The 6,095-nt window shown below is 36.0% G+C and overlaps 1 non-coding gene across 1 annotated transcript; it reads left to right on the top strand.

Moving 5' to 3' along the window:
* Positions 1–354: 354 nt before the first annotated feature.
* Positions 355–495, top strand: LOC112205980 (U4 spliceosomal RNA). The gene has a single exon (XR_002940108.1). It is a non-coding gene; the product is annotated as a U4 spliceosomal RNA (small nuclear RNA).
* The last annotated feature ends 5,600 nt before the right edge of the window (positions 496–6,095 follow it).

Here is a 6,095-nt window from a genome sequence, read left to right on the forward strand (position 1 = left end):
CCCAACAATCCCATTATTGGGTATATACCCCAAGGGATATGGATATCAATTATTCTACCATAAAGACACATGCACACATATGTTAATCACAACACTATTCACAATAGCAAAGATACATAATCAATCTAAATGCCCATCAACAGTAGATTGAATAAAGACAATGTGGTACATATACACCATGGAACACTGTGCAGCCATAATAAAGAAGAGATCGTGTCCTTTGCAGCAACATAGTTGAAGCTGGAGGCCAGTATTCTAAGCAAACTAATGCAGAAGCAGAAAGCTAAATACTGCATATTCTCACTTATAAGTGGGAACTAAACAATGAGAACACATGGATATAAAGAGAGGAACAGCTTTGCCCAGTGGCGGCATTGTAGCCAATGAGGTTTACCTGAGGTACAATTATTGCTAATTGAAAACTTTTCCCAATACCCCTCCATGACGACTTGAAATATAGTCAGCACTGGCAATTTTTGACTGTCTCTACAGAGACTGAAAAAAAAAAAAAAAAAAAAAAAAAAAAGAGAGGAACAACAGACACCAGGGCCTACTTGAGGATGGAGGGTAGGAGAAGGGAGAGGATTAAAAAAACTACCTGTTTGGTGCTAAACTTATTACCTGAGTGATGAAATAATCTACACACCAAACTCCTGTGGCACACAGTTTACCTATATAACAGACCTGTACATGTACCCCTGGACCTAAAATAAAAGTTAAAAAAAAAAAGATGCCTTATCAAACCACTTCCCATGGGTAAATAGAGCTTAATTCTAATAGGAAACTCTGGGCGTCAGTGTAAAACTTGTGCCTCTGAATGATCTCACCCACGGGGCAAGGTAGCCAAGCCATTAATACACCAATTCTGATTATTGATTGGGGCTGCCAGGACGAGGTATGCTGAATACAAGACACTTGTAAAGTGACCTTCCAGTTAAACAGCCACGTGGGCTCCGGTGGCAAAAAACACCCCCAGGAAGTGAAATGCTGGTGCTATCAGTCTGCAGTAGTGAGTAAGAGTGTAGGTGGGGGTGCAAAGTCATATGCTGTGGTCAGTGAAATGAGAAATGCCTGATTGTTCATCTGCCTAGCGTCCCCGTGTCGAGATCTTCCACCCAGTGCAACACAGATCACTTTTATTCCTGAGTGACTACTCATTGAAACTGTTCATGACGAGAATCTGACCTTGGCAAATTAAATCTCTGCCGCCCATATTTTTAGTGATATCTAATGAGACTTGTAATTAATCCTGAGCTTAGATTCCTTGAGAGACCTACAAGTCTCCAGACTCTCTTAACACATCCAAAAGTGCTGGCACTTCACAAAATCCCCAAAGCTTGGAGAATTCACTTAGAGTGCGGATGTTCCTGCCACCCACTGACATCCAAAGTGATTAACTTCTAGAGGTGGTATTGTTTGAAATCATTGATTTAACTGTCCACTGCAAAGGGACTTGCCTTTTCTCTGTTGAAGTGTTTTTATTTAAAAGGACTTGGCTTTCTATAGATGAGTGAAGAAACCTTTCACACTGCAGAACTTGAGTTATTGAATGATATCTGAACCATTTCAGTCTCCTTTTTGTTAAAAAAAAAATAAGGCGGGGGAGGGGTAAAACTATTGTGTATATTTACATGTTAAAGTGTGCAATCATGTTATTATCTGAAACTAATACCATGCTGTTAAAATTTAGATAAAGTGTCCTGTAATGCATACAAAATGTTCATTTGCTGTAGGCCATTAAGTTAATTTCCTGGCAACAAGATTAAATGCAAGGCATTTACATAATCATTAGTCGTGAGGTGTAGAAAAGATAATTAAATATTCCACCACATTAATTTATATTTAATTAACTGTGCTTTAGTGATCCTTCTGTCTGAATATTAATATTGTGTAAATAAACAATTAGAATGCATACTGATTTTATTAAAGGCTTATTCTTAAAATTATGTAGAAGATGCAATTATTAATTTAATTGTATCTTATTCTGAAACCTAATCATGTTAATAGAGTCGAAAAAGGTCTATCACTAGCCTCAGTGATGACATTTTCACATTTTATATTTCCAACTACAATGTAGCTTATAGACTTTAAAATATGTTCATTTAGTTCACCCTAACAGTTAATTGCTTTCCTAGTAAGTCCATTCTACGGTTCCTTTAAGTCAGTACTGACACTGTACCTTTAAAAAAAGAGAATTATTATGATACAGTAAGCCCATCATCTGTGGCCACACTCACTTGGGACGTGATATTTCTGGGAAATGACTACATCATATAGAAAGGAGCAAAAATGTAGCAATTTTAAATAAGATCAACCGGGTAGAAACTACAGCCAATGAAAAGTCTACTAGTAGGTAAGATTTCTGAGAGTTTTAAAAGTTCTTTTTTTAAATGTAATGTTAGGGAAATTCTTGCAAAGGTAATCAGACATTACTAGAAGCAAGAATCTACTCATAAGAATTTTCTAGACTCAGATGCCAGACATTTGTGGAGAGCTTAGATGGTAGTAAAGCGAAATCTGGACAATACATTCACTATATCTTAAGGATTCTTGCCTTTATCTGTGTGGACCATTTGGGAGCCAGTAAGTGAAAATATCTAAGTCTTCATTAAACATTATTTAATAGGAAAAGAAACAAAATACCATACGGAAAGAAAATTAAGGAGTCCGTGATTTTTCTGAATCATGAGAGTGTAACTTAGCTAAAATACAAAGTTACATTAAAATATCTCTATGAAGCAGTTGTATTTTCCTAACAGGAGAAGTTATTTCATATTAAATTGTAACATCTCCAGTAAAAATGTTTGTGCTTTTCACATATAATATTTATTTGGGCAAACAATTCAATACCGATTTTAACTGTCTAAATGGAATTTTTAGGGAAAATGATGCGTGGCAGTAGCACATATTTCCTAATGGAAACATTTATTTCTTAAATTATAGACGGGGGAATAATAAAGTTGCTTTTATTTCTTTTCAAGGCTGTTGGGACTTTAATACTTGCAGTATGATATGGTTAGTGTTCCCCTGGGCTGGGCAAAATGTATTCCCTTCTGGTTTGTGAAAATAACTGTTCTATAGGTTGGAAATAATTTCTGTTTGTGTGATAAATTCATACTTCCATACTTTTCAACCCAAAATATGCCAACCATTATGCTAGTGCCACTTTCACAGGCTAAGTTCTGAACTACTTGAGACAACCTGTAACTCGTAAGTCTAAGAGCGATTTTCCAGCCAATATTTTCTGACTTCGCTTTTGCCCCCTCTTCCAATCCTGTCCATGTTAGAATCACACTGCTGACCTCGCTGACAAAGCTTCAGTATCACTCTAGACATTTGGATTTATAGCTCATCCAGGTAACCATGCTGTTTGCTCATTCATTCAACAAACATCTTTTAAAACCCACTTTTCTAGTTTCTGCCACTACCAAGATAATTAGACAACTTCCTGACTTCAGAAAGCATTTATAAATCCTAGTGGAGGGATGTTATATAATACACAGGTAAACAAATAAATATTTATAGATCCTTTTTCTGAGTAACTAAACAAGACTCTCCAGTGTTGGAGGCTGAATACAATAGTTTAGGTTGGACCGGGAGCGGGGGCTCATGCCTGTAATCCCAGCACTTTTGGAGGCCGAGGCAGGTGGATCATGGGGTCAGGAGTTCGAGACCAGCCTGACCAACATGAAGAAACCCTGTCTCTACTACAAATACAAAATCAGCCGGGCGTGGTGGCACATGCCTGCAATCCCAGCTACTCGGGAAGCTGAGGCAGGAGAATCTCTCGAATCCAGGAGGCGGAGGTTGTGGTGAGCCGAGATCGCGCCATTGCACTCCAGCCTGGGCAACAAGAGTGAGAAAAAAAAAAAAGTTTAGGTTGATAATAAGTTGAGCAGTGATTTCAGAGACTACATCCCCTTTACAAGAGGAAGTTTGCTTTTTCTAAGCCTCCATCTTCATTGAGGGATAAAACCTATATTGCCAAGCAAGACTCGAAACCAGAAATTATAGGAAACGTGTTATTTGATTCTTAGTCATGGAATGTTTCACTGTTGTGATTGATGAATCGCTGCCCACAGCTCTTGGGACAGGTGTTCCCTATTCTCTCTGTAATGCTCTAACCCCCCACGGAATGCACAGATCATCACATATAAATAATTCAAAAACAAGTCTCAGTAAATGCTTCTTCTTTCTTCTGTTTGAAATGTTAATTTCCTTTTTGAAGTTTTTCCCATTTGATAGCAGGACGCAGTTTTGCTTGTTTTATTGCCAAAGATAGACTGGTAGAACTGTGTGAATGCCTTCTGTGCTACAGAGAATGGAATTTCCAAATTAAAAAAAACAAAACAAAAAACCATATCCGTTGTAGCCAGGTTTTTCAACCTTCTTTTTTATCTTTTAAAAATTGGATGTTTTTGACAAGATCTAAATTCGGCTTCATTGCAAATAAAATTATATTTCTTGTAGAAAAATTATATTCCCAAACTCTCACATAGGTATTTGCCATGCATGTATAGTATCTATTTTATTTTGTTTATATAATCTTACACATTTATGTTAAATATCTCTATATGTCTTCATTCAAATCTTTATTATTATATTCGTGAAATCCTTTAGATTAAAAAGAGGGGGCTTTTTAAAACATTAAAAACCAAAGACAAAATAAGAAATCTCAAGCTCTGCACCTTTCTTTGGCACTAATGGTAGAACACTTCCTAGCAGAATGTAGATGTTATAACAATTCTGCAGTTCTGGCAAGCATAAGGCATGCAACTTTTAATTTAATCACTAATTTTGGTAATTTACCCAAGAGGTACGAATGGTTGTATTGTATTTGAAATCTTCTAGAAAATTGATCATCTCATCTTTTTCTTAGAGATATTTATCCTGTCACAATTTGCTTCAGAGTATGATTGAGTTGAGATCCACCAGGGAGTCAGTGTTAAAATAAATAATGGAGACAGTGAGAAGTAGTAAGTAAGAGTGTGGGTTTAGATGTATGTTTCAATTTAATGCTCAAGTGTGGATGCACCACACACTCACATGATGAACAGGACCTCTCTGAAAGCTAAAAGGACCACTTGGCTCTTAGTAAAACAATAACTGATAATATGGAACTCTGAGAGGACGCTAGTGTCACCATATGAAAGAACCTTGACTTTGGAGAAGGTGAAATTAGAAGGTGAGGATTTGCATCCCAGCTCTACCACATACCAGCTGTGCACCATCGGACACTTTCTTTCAACTATTTGAGAGAAATTGGGTATAAAATAAAAAATTACCTATGTAATCAAATATTAAACTATTGATATTTGATTAATATTAATAAAATATTATGTTCATGACAGTCACTAGACAAATTAGTTAAAAATCCCAGATTCCACATTGCACTTCCTAAACTTTCTGATCCTCAGAATCTCAATTTTCAAAAGTTACCCAGGCAATGATGATACAACAAGTCCACTATCCACTTTCTGGCAATTTTATGATCTTGGTGATTGTTTTTACCTTATCAAGTGAGACAAAGTTATCAAAATATCTTGTTGCTTTGCAACTTTGCTAAGCCTGTTTTGTGGCAATGTTTTGATTACTTTTATTTTCCTGGTTTTCTGACAATGAATTCCAACAGCTTGAGCAAGTAGTTTCACCTTTGTGGCTCAGTTTATGTAGTCATAAAATGAGTAGGTTGAGCTAGTTTAACAGTTTTATATCAAGCTAAGTTTTTAGGTTTTATATCAAGTTTATATCAAGCTAAGTTTCTGGGGTTTTTTTAATCCCTATGTTTGATTATTGCATTAAGTTTTTGATGCTGTATTTATGTAAAACTCCATGTTTATGTGTGTATATGTTACTATCATGATAGTGGGACCACTTTTGGAAACTTTCCAGAGTTGTAGATAATAGAATTAATTTTCTGTCAAAAAAGTTTAACCAAAATTTCTGTAACAATTGAAGTAGAAAATGCTGAGGTTATGATTTTCTCTTGTATAATTAGGGGGAAATGAAGGGAAAGACCAATTTTCCAAATGACTTCAATTTGAATAGGAAACAGAAGTCTGAGTAAATGGCAATTCTTTCTACATGGAATTTCC

The sequence above is a fragment of the Pan troglodytes genome, chromosome 18 (genome assembly GCF_028858775.2).
Source record: "Pan troglodytes isolate AG18354 chromosome 18, NHGRI_mPanTro3-v2.0_pri, whole genome shotgun sequence".
NCBI classification, from domain to species: Eukaryota; Metazoa; Chordata; class Mammalia; order Primates; family Hominidae; genus Pan; species Pan troglodytes.